This window comes from Trachypithecus francoisi, unplaced genomic scaffold (genome assembly GCF_009764315.1).
Source record: "Trachypithecus francoisi isolate TF-2019V2 unplaced genomic scaffold, Tfra_2.0 Lachesis_group4, whole genome shotgun sequence".
Lineage (NCBI taxonomy): Eukaryota > Metazoa > Chordata > Mammalia > Primates > Cercopithecidae > Trachypithecus > Trachypithecus francoisi.
Genome location: NW_022681469.1, coordinates 83,113,243 through 83,129,411, shown reverse-complemented (window position 1 = coordinate 83,129,411; position 16,169 = coordinate 83,113,243). Strand labels below are relative to the sequence as shown.

General features: G+C 33.9%; 1 protein-coding gene across 1 annotated transcript in view; it reads left to right on the top strand.

Moving 5' to 3' along the window:
* Positions 1 to 16,169, top strand: part of THSD7A (thrombospondin type 1 domain containing 7A) — a 564,048-nt gene that overhangs the window by 184,228 nt on the left and 363,651 nt on the right. The window lies entirely within an intron of this gene.

The following is a 16,169-nucleotide window of genomic DNA, read 5'->3' as shown; positions in this document are numbered from 1 at the left end:
TGCTGGCTGCTTTACTCAAAAACATAACTGAAGCTAGGTGCGATGGCACATGCCTGTAGTTCCAGCTACTCAGGAGACTGAGGCAGGAGAACTGATTGAGCCTAAGACATCCAGGCTGTAATGTGCTATGATTGCGCCTGTGAATACTCATTGCACTGCAGTATGGGCAACATAGCAAGACTCTGTCTCTGGAGAAAACACACACACACATACACACACACACACATCTGGGAGTGGAGTGGATCTCAGTGTTCCTCTCTGGGCTTGGAAGCTTTAGACGAGTGTTTCTTAGAGGAAATGGTTATGAGCAAACTGGCTTGGGGACAAAACCCTAAAGTCAAACAACTTGACCTAGAAAAATCTCCCTCTACTACTAAATAGTGGTGTAACATGGGTACTATTTATGTGTCCACAATAAGCAGGGCCTCTTAAATTCTCAAATTTTGGATCAGCAAAATAATAAAAAATAAAATAACTAAACAAAAATACAACAACTCTAAAATAGTAAAATAACTATTGAAATAATGGTAGTTAAAACCTGTATGGCAGGGTTGTTGAAAGATACAGATGGTGAAAAATTTGCAAAAACACTCAATACAGTGTCTTCTATAGAATAAGTATACAATAAATGCCATATAAATCTCTTGCTTATAGTAAGTAAGTTGAGAAGATGTTACTAAAAATTAAGATATTCCTCAATTCACTTTTTTTGGAAATTAAACATTTGCATTTAGATTGTTAACTGATCATCTACTGATTATTTTTCCTAGAATCCTATAGCTTTGAGTTCATGTTTAACCTAACAAAATTCAGTTGACTTTTACCAGTTGTAGGAATAATCAATCTAAGTTCTTATAAACATTTCCCAGTCACTAATGATGCAAATTATTACCCTAAACCACATACTCAGTTTCTTCAGACACATGGAGTTTGCCTCACCCTCAGATGATGCATTTTGGAAGCAAAAACCGTTTTTATTTTAAAAGTGTATTTATAATGTCAACTTCATAAAAAATTTTGCATTAATATGGTATATTTGTTAAATGAACCAATTTTGATACATTAAAGAATAAATACGTAGAAGTATATTTACAGACATATACATACCAATTCACATGTTGGAAATTTAGTTTCAGGTGCCTGAATTACTCTTCTAATCCTTTATAATGGTGATGGCACTTAGTAGGACAGAAATTATTATGGAAATTATAATATACATAGCAATGCATAATCAATGCCATTGCATTAAGGCAGGCTTTACAGTGTCTATAGTGTCTTGTAAATAAGTCATATGTTTTAGTGCTCTAAGTTTATCACAATAGTCTTTTCAAAAACCAAATTTATTCTTATCCTAAATAATTATTTGTAGTAATGCCAGTCCTGTTCCAGTGCCAGAAAGGAAACAATTGACATTTTTCCCTCTCTTTTTTTTTCTTTAGCCTGATTAATTGCTGTACAACTTTAGGATAAAGATTTACTTTGGCCCTGGTTTGCTGGAGTGGTTTATTATATGCATGGGGAATACTAAAATTTAATATATGTCTATAAATAATTTTCGTGAAAAAGGAAAAACAACAGCCATGGAGACATTTGTTAACCAGAGTATGGGCAAAAATGTCCTAAAGAATTAAGGAATAAAATGTGCTTCTAGATGTGTAATAAAATTATTCTAGAAATCAAAATATTGACTTCACTTTATGTTTCATTCTGAGAAGAGCATTTCTACAATTTATTACTTATTGGCTAAAATTATATTGCAGTTCTTGAGGTATACAATTGATAATATAATGTCATCAGAAGATGAACTTAGAATATATTATTTCTAGTAACAACCACCAATTTAATATACTAGGCACTAAAGCTAAGATGATAATGGGCATTTCTGAGCTATGATTTCCTTTTTTCAGTGTTTAATAAGACAAAGAAAAGTTATCAGATCTATAATTGGCCCTTCACTTTTTGCTTGACTGTCTCAAATAAATTACCTTTAGGTCTAAGGAGTTTAAAAGTTCCCCAAGGCTTTGAACTTGGCATTAATTCCTTGGAACCTTGAGGTAATGTTGCTATATTTAGAGGTATTCTCAAAGTTTCAGAATATTATAGACATGACTAAAAAAGGGTAGGCTACAGTTCATGGTAGTGCCAGATAGGTGATAGATAGATAGATGATTGATTGATAGATAGATAGATAGATAGATAGATAGATAGATAGATAGATATAGTGGTAGAGAAAACATAAAATTTACTATTTTGACCATTTCTAAGTGAACAATTCAGTGGCACTAAACACATTCACATTGTTGTGCAACCATCACCACTATCGATTTCTAGAATTCTTTACTATCTGAAACTGAAACTCTGCACTCATCAACCAATACTTTCCCATATCCTTCTTCACCTATCCCCTCATGACCATCATTCTATCTTCTGTCTCTATGAATTTGACCATTCTAGGTATTTCATATAAGTGGGATCATACAGTATTTGTCCTTTTGTGTCTTGCTTATGTCACTTAGTATAATCTTTCCAGGCTCATCCATGTTGTAGCATCAGAATTTCATTTTAAGGCTAAATAATATCCCATTGTATGTATATTATGTTTTGTTTGTTATTAGACATTTGGGTTGTTTCCACTTTTGGTAGTGTTTTCTTATCTTAATACATGTCAATGTTGCTTGCCTATCACAGCAGCTAGCACATTGTAGGCCCTCACTATCTTTTGAGTAAGTAAATAAATGTGATAAAAATGCAGACATCTTTAGCTTTTTTCAATTTTGTCCCTAATATTTATTAGTTCATAGAAAACAAATGCCTTTCAGAAGAAAGCATTTTTAGAAAAAAAAAGAAAATACATCTACCACAAGTTCATTGTGGTATTTTATATTTCTGCACTATTTTACATCCTCTTGGCTCTATCTCCACCTCCGCTCACTCTTGTGGCTTCCAGTTTTGCACAGATTTCACCAGATTCACACAGGTACAAACTGACTGCCACTTACCACAGGCCAAGCAACCTACTTTTCCAGGGCTTCTCTGACATGGAAGTGCAAGACACCTGCAGAAACCCACTCAGCACTCACTCATGCACTACTTGAAATTGTGAGAGAATTAATGTTTATGATCCTGGGCTCATTATTGATCAATGGGTAATAGAAGCAAGTGAATCAATGTTTTGCTCTCTCATCTGCTGGGTAGAATATTGAACTGGCCATAATATTGAGGGAGAGAGTCTGTGATTCATTGGACTTAATGGTACAATGGTAGAATAAGAGGATCTGAGTGATGCAAGTGAGAAACTTCCTGTTTATAGTTACTAAGACTCTCATTTTTTTGTAGCTTGGTATGCATTATAGATGGGAGATGAAGCACATTGTATTGTGCTCTACCATAACATCTTTCCAGAAATTAATATTACATCAAAGTTTCAGAAGATGCAGGAGAGGTTGTCCGCATTATATTCCTGTTCAAGCAACTTGTATTTTCCCTGAATAAAGTAGAACAAAACTGCATGAGTCATGGAAGATGACAGCAAGCTACTATAAACTTAACCATACGTTGGCCCCAATTGCAGCTATTATGAATGAGTTGTATCGAAACTAGAATAAATCAACACAGCCTTTGACACTTGATATGCAGACACGAATCTAGCAAATATGTTTTTTCTCAATTCTCATTAGTAAGAAGCATCAAAAGATGTTTGCTTTGAATAGAGAATATACAGCAGTACACATTTACTCCCTCACCCCAGGGCCAAATTGACACTTCCGCCATTTGTCAAAATACAGTTGGCAGAGATCTTGATTGTCTTCACATTCCCCAGAACATGACCCTTGTCCACTATATGAATGACATTATACTAGTTGGACTTGGTGACTAGAAAGTGGCAAGTATTAGAGATACCCTAATAAGAAAGGTGGCATCCTTAACAGTTTGTATGGAAATCTTAGCTAGATCACCCAGTTAATTGGACATAATTTCGACTTCCACATTATTATAGGTGACAATATTGCTAAACTTTCTGCTGTGATAGAAAAAAAGTCCCCATTCCTCAAGTTTCCAATAACATCCTCCTCGTTTATTTTAAGTCTTTACTGGCAGCCACTTTTAGGGCCATCAGGCTGCTTCAAGAAGCCTCTCAAAATACCTTTGGCTTTTACTAACACACTCATCATTGTCCTTCCAGCTGCTGGGCCCTGAGCACTTTCAATATGCCATTCCCATGTTTCAGATTTTGGGGTAGGGCAACATACCTATTCTAGGCACTATAATCGGTATTAGTTATCTGTTGCTGCATAAAATACTACGTCAAAATTTAGCAGCTTATAACCAATAAACATTTATTATCCCATAGTTGCTTTGCATCAGAAATTCAGTAACAGCTTAGCCAGGTGGTTCTGACTCAGAGTCTATCATGAGTTTATGGCCAAAATATTGGCCAGACTTGCAGTCCTCTTAAGACTTAACTGGTGCCAAAGGATCTGCTTCCAAGAGGATCATGGGTCACTCACATGGTTGCTGGCAGGAGATCTCAGTTCCTTTTCAAAACACGCTTGAGTATTTCCACGACATAATAGATGGCTTCCCCCAGAGTGAATGAACCAAGAGAGGGCAAGTCAGAAGCCACATATCCCTCATAATCTAGACTTGTAAGTTATACACAAATATTTTTGCAATATCTCAGTGGTTACACAGGTCATCTCCATGCAATATCAGAGAGCACTGTAAAAAGGCATGAACAGCAGAAAGCAGGGACCATTGAGATCATCTTGGAGACTGGCTACATACCACAGCCTCTCTGCATCCTGACAGCATCATACATGGCACTTGGAAATATTGCCACAGTCTATTTATTGGTTGAAGCAAGGTGCTCAGTCACTGAGATCATAGTGGCCCAGAAGATTTGATGTCAGGAGACATATTTCAGATAGATAAAATGGCCATGAGGAATCTCTGGCTACCCCTAATAGAAAAGTGGCAGCACAGACACTTAGGATTTGGGAGTAAGGCCATGCTTTTTGCAAAAGAGAATTACTCACATCTAGGGGAAGAAAAGAAAAGCATGATACACACACACACACACGCCACAAAATAGATCCTGACAAACTATTTGGTCCTAGTAGATATTGCATGTTGGACACCAATTAACTTTTTAGCTGGAGTTGTCTATTCTAAGCTAGATATTATGAAGCCCACCAAATAAAATGTTGGGTAAGACATAGCTAAAATCCAGTGTACAACAGAAACAGAGCATTGGGGATCAGGCCCACACAGAACAAGAACAACAAAAAAGTAAATTACATAAACACATTGCCCAGACTCCCATGGTACCTACTTCTTTTACATAGAGGACCTTCCTTCAACTCATGGCTCATAAGGGATTTCTTAATACCAGCTAAGAAAATAAAAACTTCAGGCTTGATAGGCTTAGCATGATATTTTGGTGCTACTTGTAAATGGGCAGCTGCAACACAGCAGCCCCACTTGTTATGGCTCTAAAGGATAACAGTGGAGGGGAATCCTCCCACAGTACAGAGCTGTGAGCTTATATTTAGTTTTCCACTCTTTACCAAAGGACAAGTAGCCTAAAATATAGACTTACATGGACTTCTAAGCAATGGCGAATGGCTTATCTAGTTGATTAGAAACATAGAAGTCTAGATAAATTGCATATGAGTGTTCAATGAAAGTGGATCCAAAGGGTAGATCTTTGTGGACTGTGTTAATGCCCATCCAGGAGCATCTACATTAGAGGCAGAACTGAGTATGTAAGTAGACAAGAAATTTTGACCTGTGGATATCAGCCAACCTCTTGCTTCAGATTGTCCACTGTATCAGGGATGGGTGCTATCTATGAACCCAGTGGTTAGTATAGGCTTCTTCTCACCAAGGCTGATCAAACTACTACAATTGCTAAGGACCAACCTGTAAGAAGCAGCCAGCCAATTGATTATATCACACACTTCCTAACACAAATAGAACAGCAATTCATTCTTAGCAAAATTGACACTTACCCTAGATATGCATTTGTCTTCTATGGCCACAGTGACTTCACCAACACCATAATCAGAAGACTTGCAGATGCCCGGTTTCTTGGTCTTATATTCTATGTATGAATAATATTGCTTCATTCAAAAGAATATATCTTATACTAAATGGACATGACAAGCAGCAATGACAATGAAATCCACTGGACTTTCTATATACCTCATTACCTAAAAGCAGCTCTTCTAATTTGAGTGGTAGTATTGCCTATTAAAGGCTTAAGTTGAAAAATAACAGATTGCATGATTGGAGAAATGTCTTCCAGGATGAGCCAAGCCCATAAACAAAATATGGTGTTGTGTCATAAGAGTCAAGACATATGGGTTAAAACTCTCAGGCAAAGTAGGATTGGCCCTCTCTCCATTGTTCCCCTGAGTCACTTCAGGAATTTGTGCTGTCCATACCTAAAATCTTAAACTCGCTGAATTGGAGGATGTAGTTCTAGAGGGAAAAACCTATACTTGCAGACATTGAACTGGCCATACTATTGAGGGAGATAGTCTGTGATTCATTTAATGGTACAACGGTAGAATAAGAGGATCTGAGTGGTACAAAGGAGAAACTATATCAGGAACCGCCTCTGTGCTACTTCAAGCAATTTTATGCAGTGAGGAACAGGAGTCAAAGAAGAAATGTTTAATTATTCTTTTCTCTGGACTGACAGTTCTGAGATGCATTTCATGAATCTCCTCAGAAGGTCCCACAAAGTCATAACCAGGCAACTATAGCAGTGGACAATTTTATTACATATGCTTATACTGGCTTTCCCTTGATCTCTCCTTCTCTTCCTCTTTTTTGCCTTAGCCCTGCTTCATGGAATCACTTCTAAAATGAACTACTTGCATATAAATCTTTGTCTCAAGTTCTACTTTTGGGGTAATCCAGGACAAGATAGCATGCTTTCAAATTTATTAAGATGTCACTTACTATTTTTATCAAAGTTCCCGGAGATAGAGAGAGTTGTGATAAGACTCATTTACTTCCAATACCTTGTTTATTTGACTCCCTTAGCATCAAGTCAGACTGTTGAATATGTATTCTCCAAAGGTAGCCCACTTTTGGACAACTGTAATGGAAGATTGGTAGCTTGATATGGGTAAAAAGTTTTGTGTATTTCACATTTTTGAGTGAAATGTTATGCAGTTCTTAGTGCTATTCTTTGACACCAATTTTAAGACAACATATTTTAAACACTCACAAACATATGCATTACTAGATTTGCTAGTTGCTACCTTCAATCCATTCTCTAAAGCAGCCTCTGAAGACTTGTCATGTCTTCAAATCCATTAAGATTATATGTTTGTTATGATCTACAATTTCTATTCTTATTTCATAAATACTCTGCTGCCAATCACATTTATACTGAAATCCTATATAACTCTCAAGTTTACTTTCTGTTTTTTGGTTGTTGTAATTATTTGGGAAGTGGGGTAAGGAGGAAGTTTGTGTTGTTTTGTGGATTGGCAGTGCAACTGTTCAAGTAGATCTTTTTAAAATTTTAATAGATATTAAGGCTATTAGTATCACATTTTGTTATTTTGAAATCAAGATTCTAACAATATCAAATTTTTCTGAGTTTATGAGCTTGAAAGGAAAACATTGACTTAGCAATCTGTTAACCTGAAGAAGAATTTTCTCTAAGAAATTGTTTTTGCATCCCCTTATTTGCATGAGACTTTATTCAAAAAGTGGGAACTTTTCATTATGGCACCATAAACTCTAACTGAATTGCTAAAATACAGTTTATATAACTACTTTTTTGGGAGTGTTTAACTGCATCCAAGGAAACCACAGAACTATTTGAGTGGTTGATGGTTTTATATTTTCTTCAGATTTACAGAGATTGAACTACTGGACAGAATAACAAAATTAATCTTGTTTATTTTTTATATCTACTGCTTGATGCAAAGATAAAATGAGATCATATATGTGAAAACACACAGTACTATACAAATATGAAATAAAACATAGCAATAAAATATAATAATGTAATCTAGGGGTGTGGTATTTAATACACCTCTTATTGACATGTTTTGAGGCTGTTTGAAAGGTACCTTTAAATCATAGGTATGTGTGTTCCAGGTAAAATTGCCTAACTCTATAGAAAATAAAATAGTCAGAAGTTTGCCTTATAACAACCTTGAAATAAACTTCTGATGCATTTAACATACTTAAATAAAATAAATCTATAAAGAAGATTAAACTTTTAATGTATGTGTATTTATTAACCTCTATTATTAATCTCTGTATTTAAAAATATAATTCAGCTTTAAAAATCTTTCATTAAAAATCAATGACAGAAATATACTATTGTGTTAGTGAAAGTCTGCATATGAAAAACAAAATATTATACACAAAATAACACAAAACACTGATGGGAAATACATCTTAATGATCAGAGAAAATGTTAGTATCTCAAGAGATTGGGAAAAGAAATCCATGAGAATGCTGGAAAATATAGAAACCAATGAAACAAATAATTTACAGGGAGGAAATTATTATGTTAAAATTCATACATAATGAAGATTTAACTAAAACAACAGTGGATTTGGGCATATTCATCAAATTAACAAAAGAAAATATTGTAATAACCAATGCTGATCAAGGTGTAGTGATAGAATGTAGATTTGTACATGTTTCTTTGAAAAATCAACTGGGCAACATGTATTTTAAAACCTTAAAATTGTCAAATGCTTTGACTCAGGCTTTCACTTTAATGGAGTGTAACCTAAGGAAGTTGTCACTGATACATGAAGACTTTAAAATACTGTCACATGAAAATGTGAATCTTTTTGTGTAAAAGAAAGGGACTTCACAACTTTATCATAAATATTCCTCATAATATTGGTACATAGCTTACGGGTCAGGTAGGGTTATGAGATGATGGGAGCTAATGACAGGGTTCATATTGTATTTTTAAAATCAGGAAACCAGAACGCAAAAAGGTTAAGTAATTTTAAAGGAATATTTAGTATAACAGATCCTAAAAAGAGATTATTGTGTTTAGCATTGTAAAATCAGCTATACTAGTCTCTGATTCCTCATTCATTTTCTCATCAGATTTAAACAGCCTGTTCTAATTTTGTATGTGTAATTTGACATTCTTACATAATTTCTTATTAAAGTTTAATTACTTATTGAAGATGAAAGCTCAGCTTGACATCCACAGTGATCTCTCCTTATCCACCAAACTGATCTGTCATTTGAGAGTTATGTTTTAAATTAAAATTAAGTTAAAACTCAAGTTAAAGAAGCTACACGCTCTCCTCTTATTTTTCCTTTGAAAGAAATTTAAATCTAGTTTAGATAAACACATTCAAAATTTATTTTTGTATATTCACAAATCTATACCAAGGGATCTACCAGGCAGAGCATATATTTATAATTAAATACATTCAATTAGTATAATTTTGAATGGGACAGTATGCTAAGCATTCAGATACCAGTCTATGGGACTATTTTTAGATGGACATTTAAGACCACATGTTTGCTTCTACCTACGGCAATAAAATCCTTTGAAATGACCAAACAAGTACAAAATAAGCAAAAATATGTTTCGATGCTGAAAACAGGGAAGGATATTATGAATTCTTCATAAGCTTTGATGTCTTTCTGGAAACCACAATACACAAAGAATGAAGGTAAAGGAATTAAGACTGTGATTTTAGTCAAAGGATGAACTTTCCAAGAAAATAAGCACACAGGATTTCTCCAGCAGGAGCTCAGACTTGGAGGACCAGCGATCTGCAAATATTAGAGGTTGAGGGAAATGTGCTCAAAATTGCTGGTGGAAGGCCAAACTGGCACATTTTGGTGGGCACTTTTGCAATACTACATGTATCAAAAGCTTGAAAGTGTGCAAAAGCCTTTCACCAAATTATCTGACTGATGTACAGCAATGGAGGTTCATTATAGCATTCTTTATAATATTGGAAATAATCAGGAAAGACCTAAACATCCACCGATAGAACATCAGTTAGAAAAATCATGGTAAATTGGTAGAACAAAACACTATGCAAACATAGTATAGATCTAAATGTGAAAATATGAAGAGCAAAGGAGATTAATGGTCTAGAAGTTTCAATCTGTGTGTGCGTGTGTGTGTGTGTGTGTGTGTGCGTATGTGGTGTATCTGTTGAAATGGAATTTTTTATAGCATACTGTGAAGTATAAATGCAAACTATAAAACAATTAATTGATAGCATAATCCTGTTTAGTTTTATATTTTAATTGGCTTTAGAAAGACAGCAAAGTATGAGGACTAGGATTAGTTATCTTTAGTTTATGGAATTTATAAGGAATTTTTCTTTCCTATTATTTAACAGTAATTTCTAATCTTTTTACAGGGATTTGATTGGGTAAAAACAAATAGAAATTTTGTTTTAGTTTTGTAAATTATAAATTTTAAAATAAGATGTTCTGTAGCATTCAAGAGACAGAATTCAGTATATTACTAAGCTGTTTATGTACTCCTTGATCTTAGTAAAGTAGGACATGCTGTTCCATAACCAAATCCAGGAGGGGAAAACACACTATCTCATTTGAAGGATGCAAACATATTTAGTCAAACCAGAAACTGGCTCATTTGAGAGTTTTATAGCAAACAAGAACAAAAAGTAGTTTGCATAATTTCTCATGCTCCTTTTATGGTGTTTATCTTTTATAAGGCTCTTTGGAACAGTTGCTGGCCACCTGTTAATAACGTGGCCTTTTATAGACTCAATCTTTTATTGTTCTCATGCCCTTGGCATATAAAAAGCAGACTTAGAGAAGTCAGTGTTGAATATGGTGGGGAAATAGTAATTTTAAATTTAGATGGCTGTCTTTTGTAGACTGAAATAAAGAGACAGTTTTGAACAACATCAAGAGAATAGGCACATTATAAAATCCTCTTTAGCAGGAATAAAAATAAATTCATTATTTTATCAACATCTTGGTAAAGTTAGTGCAGAATTTTACTTAAAGCACTAGCCTAAGGAAAACTAAGCCAAGTAGCATTCATTTAAAGTTTTTATCACAATTTTGCATAATTTTACATTGATTCCAAGTGAAAATATTTGTATTGTGAGCCTATCAATTACACACAAGTTTTGGGCATATAAAACAGTTGCTTTAATTTCCTTTTAGTGAAATAAGACATCCAGTGTTTCTGGATTTACATAAAATCTGTCAAGCTAAGTGTTCTACACATATTTATTGACCCACATTGTAGAAGTGCTTTGTATGATACTGAGTAAACACCATCCTACAAATCTGTATGCAGGAATACATTTCCATTCACAGGGGGGTATTATCCATAGCCTTAAATAGAAAGCTGCCTGTCCTTTATTTTGCTCAATTAGATTCCAAATTCCTTCTAAATAATCATGAACAGAACAATAAAAGAAGGAAGTTTTGAACCAATGATAATTCTTACTGTTCTTTTCAAAAACCAAACACCACTCCCCCAGATTTTCTACTACCACTACCTCCCACTCTTAGTAATGTAGGATGTAGAGCTGAATTTTAACATTTATGCAGAGACATTTGCCGCACACTGCCACATTGTAATTGGCAGAGGATTTCATGTTTTTCTTGATAGAGTTTGCATATTGTGTTTTCAAATTGTACTTTAAAACATTTGCACCCCCTTAAACATGGTATCTAATTGAGTTAACAATTCCAGTTGTCAAGAGGAGTTTTAGATGCAATCCCTTTTCTATTCAATGTGGTCCTTTTTCTATTCAATTTGATCCCTTTCAATGTGTACTTGTGTCAAGACTGCTTGGAGGGAAGAGGTAGACAGCCCTTCATCATGTGTATTGTGGGGAAGATCTGATCTTTCAAGAGGTTGGTTAATTGGACACACATGTGATACTCAAGGTGCACTGAAAAGATAAGGGTAGTTAAAGCCTATAAGGGGGATGATGGGTTTTTTTTATTTTTTAGGTTCAATCGTGATTATACTTCCACCTCTGTTTTCACTGGTGCCTTCATGCATTTTATTGTTTTCCTTTAGCCTCAGTAGGTATTTTTATATATCTCTATGAAATTTTCTCAGGATATGTTATCTGTTGGTTCTCAATGTAAATATACGTGGAATGAAATAAATCCCACAGTGTTATCTGTGAGTAGCTGATTAATAAAAATCTGTGATAATATTATTGAAATGGGAATTGGAATATATTTATATTTATAACATATGTTTTTCTTAGTTATCTAAGCAAACTTTAGAAATTCTTGTGCCTTATCTATATATAATAATATTGTTGAATTCAATCTCTTTATTCCTGCTGGCATTGACATCAAAAATATAATGCCTTGGATATTAAGATCTATAAATTAACTTCTCTCTAAACAAAATTATTGAGGCAATTTATCCAAAAGTAAGCCACGGAAATTAAAAGACATGTTCAAATCATGGAATGTAATAGGTTATTCCATTAAATTAGCAGAAGTGCAAAGCTTTTACAAATATAATTAGCTAATTAAGCATATGTAAAAGGTATACACACACATAGGTGATGTTCCTGGTATTCTATGAGGAACATCAAAGTAAGAACTATCTTATATAATGAATTCTGAATTTGAAACAACACTTGTGAATATTTCTATATGTCAAATGGTAATTTTTAAAGTAAGTGATCAAAAAATTATTTTCATTGACTAAGCAGCCTCCGTAGTGGGATCAACATTGTGAAAAATCAATAAAGAACTAGGTGATTAGAAATGTTCTTGGTTGAGAAAATTTAGTTTCTCAAAACTAAAGAATGAAAATATACTTCTCAACCCCTTTTGGGAGTGCATTTTTATTTTTGTAAAGTGAGAAAGGAACATTTGATTCACAATGTTATAAATAAGATGCTAGTATTATTAAACTTTTATGTGGACTGTTTTATTTCTTAAGGCATTTGTACATCTTGAGTAGAAACATAATATTATATTTTTATATGTAGCTGAAAATCATTGCAGAAATATGTGCTTTTAACTAGCTCTGAAGACAAGAAAATATTCTAGTAAGACATACTGTCGTTGACACCCATGATCATCTGAAATCTGCCTCCAAGACAATGCTAATTTCAGAAAAACATTGTGCATATTTCGTTATCCAAAATATATGTAATATTACTACAACAGGTAACATGGAAAAATTAGAGGTTCTCAAGATTACACTGTGGTTCTGATTGTAATTAAATATAGATCTGTATTTTTAAGTTATGTCACTAGTATCTTCTTGTGTTTTCAATAATTAGATTAAAATAAAAAATCTCAAGTTAATCCATAATATATTGGAATGGCTTAAAGGAAAAGCACATTTTGTCTTTATCCACAATTAGTTGTCCAAATGGCATCTGTTGAATCATAAATTGATTGGAATTATTTTATTGATTTGGTTTCTGATTTTATTCATTCATTCAATAAATATTATTGAACTTGTTCTGTGTGTACTGTCTGCAGCTGTTGCAGATGACAGGCAAGGGCCTGTCCTCATGGGGCTATAGAGTGAGTCTAATGTGATAAACAGATATTAAATATTTGATAAAAATTACTGATTCTACTAACCGAAAGTGTGACTAACATTTAAACATTATGTGAGAAACATACATAGTGCTCTGGAATGTGTGTGAAAAGGGAGCTCTCCATAATTTGATGTCAGTAAATGATGAATCATTTTCAAAGCAACCATCACTTTAAGCCAAGATTTTTTGCTAAAATTTGGTTTGTAAGAGTTTAATATTTTCACTAGTCCTTATCTTGTTTAAGGTAATTTTCAGACTTAAGAGTTGACTAGTGTAGCATAGTTCTGTTTCATAGTTGTTTTAGGGGAAAAAAAGTTATTTTCAGTATGTATGTTTTCCTTAGCAATAACATATAGACTTGAAGTCAATTCACATTTTGTATACTGAGATTTCTGTAATAAAACATTAATTTACACTAATTAATAAATCATATTTTATTTTATTTTATTTTATTTATTTTTGAGATGGAGTCTCTCTCTGTTGCCCAGGCTGGAGTGCAGTGGCGCAATCTCGACTCACTGCAACCTCTGCCTCCCAGGTCCACGCCATTCTCCTGCCTCAGCCTCCGAATAGCTGGGACTACAGGCGCCCGCCACCACGCCTGGCTAATATTTTGTATTTTTAGTAGAGATGAGGTTTCACCATGTTAGCCAGGATGGTCTCGATCTCCTGACCTCATGATCCGCCTGCCTCGGCTTCCCAAAGTGCTGGGATTACAGGCATGAGCCACTGTGCCTGGCCCAATCACATCTATTAGTAATAGTGCTGCCTACCTAAAAATGTATAGTTATGTTTTTTAAGTGACACCCTTATAAGTCTGCTATAAAAAATCATTTGTTTACACTTTGAAGATAAAGGACTAGTAGCCTCAATCTGATTAGTCAGTCTAATTTCATAATTAATTGTAAAAATTGGAAAAAAATAATACATCAGGAAGTTCAACTAAATTACATCTGGGATTTAGAGTCTGAGTTAGTAAAAGACACTTATATTTTTAAATTCAGACTTAATGGCATATAGCTTACTCCTAATTTGAGAGTCTGATATAACTATGTCTTTATATGTTGTGTTCAGATGTTAAATAAGGACCACTGTTTTGTTCAAGCACAGTGGGGGTGGGGAATAAAGGCCAAGGGTGTGTGGAATTAATTAGAAAATTTTATACATATTACTAGGTTCTCATTTTGAGAAGTATCCTAGATTCTGTGGTTCCCAAAGTGAGTATTTAGAAAATCTTTAAGAAAATATCACCAGATTTGTAAACGTATATTTTTCTTTGGCAAATTAAAAATAAGATTAAAATATTATTAGGTGGATTGCATTTGGACAGATGCAACAAACCCACTGGCTTTCTAAGTCCATAAAGTTTCATTATTAATACTTCAAGGAGACTGTGTCCCAGTCTCCTTGAGTATTTTATATCCCTTATAAGAATGTTACATCCCTAATAAGCATTTACATCCCTTATAATTTCTTACGTGCAAACTTCATAAAGGAATGATATGGGTATGCCAACTATCCAATATTTACTTTCATGCAATAATGATTAGTTAGCACAATATTTATAGCAAGTCTCTATTCTATTTACAACTCCATAATGCCATTTGTAAGGAAATTTTCTGCAAACTTTAAACATCTTTCTCATTAGGCAAAATTAAATGTTTAGATTAAATGTGATTAGCACATTCTTTATATTTCTTTATTTGTATACTAACAATTGGTATGTACAGAAGAAACTAACTGAGGCTAAAGATTTAAAGAGAAATCATACAACTAAAAGTTAGAATTGGAACCTAAAGTCCAGATTGGTTTTGTTATTCATTAAATATTTGAACTCAGCAAATCACTTTTCCTTCTTGTTTCCTGTTTTTCTCATCCATAGAGCGAATCCATTGACCTACGTTAGCAGGTTTCACATTTCCACAGTAGAAACCTCTTGCAGACATAATCTTATGCCTAATCCCCATGTGAATAAAACTGATAATACAAATAGAGTTTTTCTTATAAAAGCATCAATCAGGGAGGATGGCAGCAGTGTAAGAGTACGAGGGGCACTAGAGCCCACCCCACGTGTTGGCCCTCACCTTCCCACACAAGAGATGGAAAATGGCTTTAAGGCACATCAAACAATTTCTCAAATTCATGGAATACTTTTTGAAAATCATGTAATTATATGATCTTTAAGTTTCTTTATAATTCATATGATCTTTAAGATTCTTTATATTTCCAAAATTTCACAATTCTCAATTTCATAAATTGGGATCTGTCTGTTAAAGCACTGAAAATCATATCATCTACCTTAGAAAAAAATAATATATGCAAATATAAGGTTTAAATCTATTCTTAGAAGGATTTCACAGAAAAGAAACTCACATTTCATATTAAAGCCACTGATTTCAGTATCACATAAAACAGCTCTGTAATACCAAATATTTCGTTTTTAAGAAATGAATAAATAAATAAGACCCCAAATAACCTCTCAATGATTAGAAAATTGCAAAAATCTTTTAGTTAAATTTAAATTCCCTTACCCAGCTCTATACTTCACTTGGGAAATGGGGGGGCGGGGGGAGTTCGTAAATGTAAAGGCAGAATGTGTGTAAATGAAGATTTTTGCTTCCTAGCTTT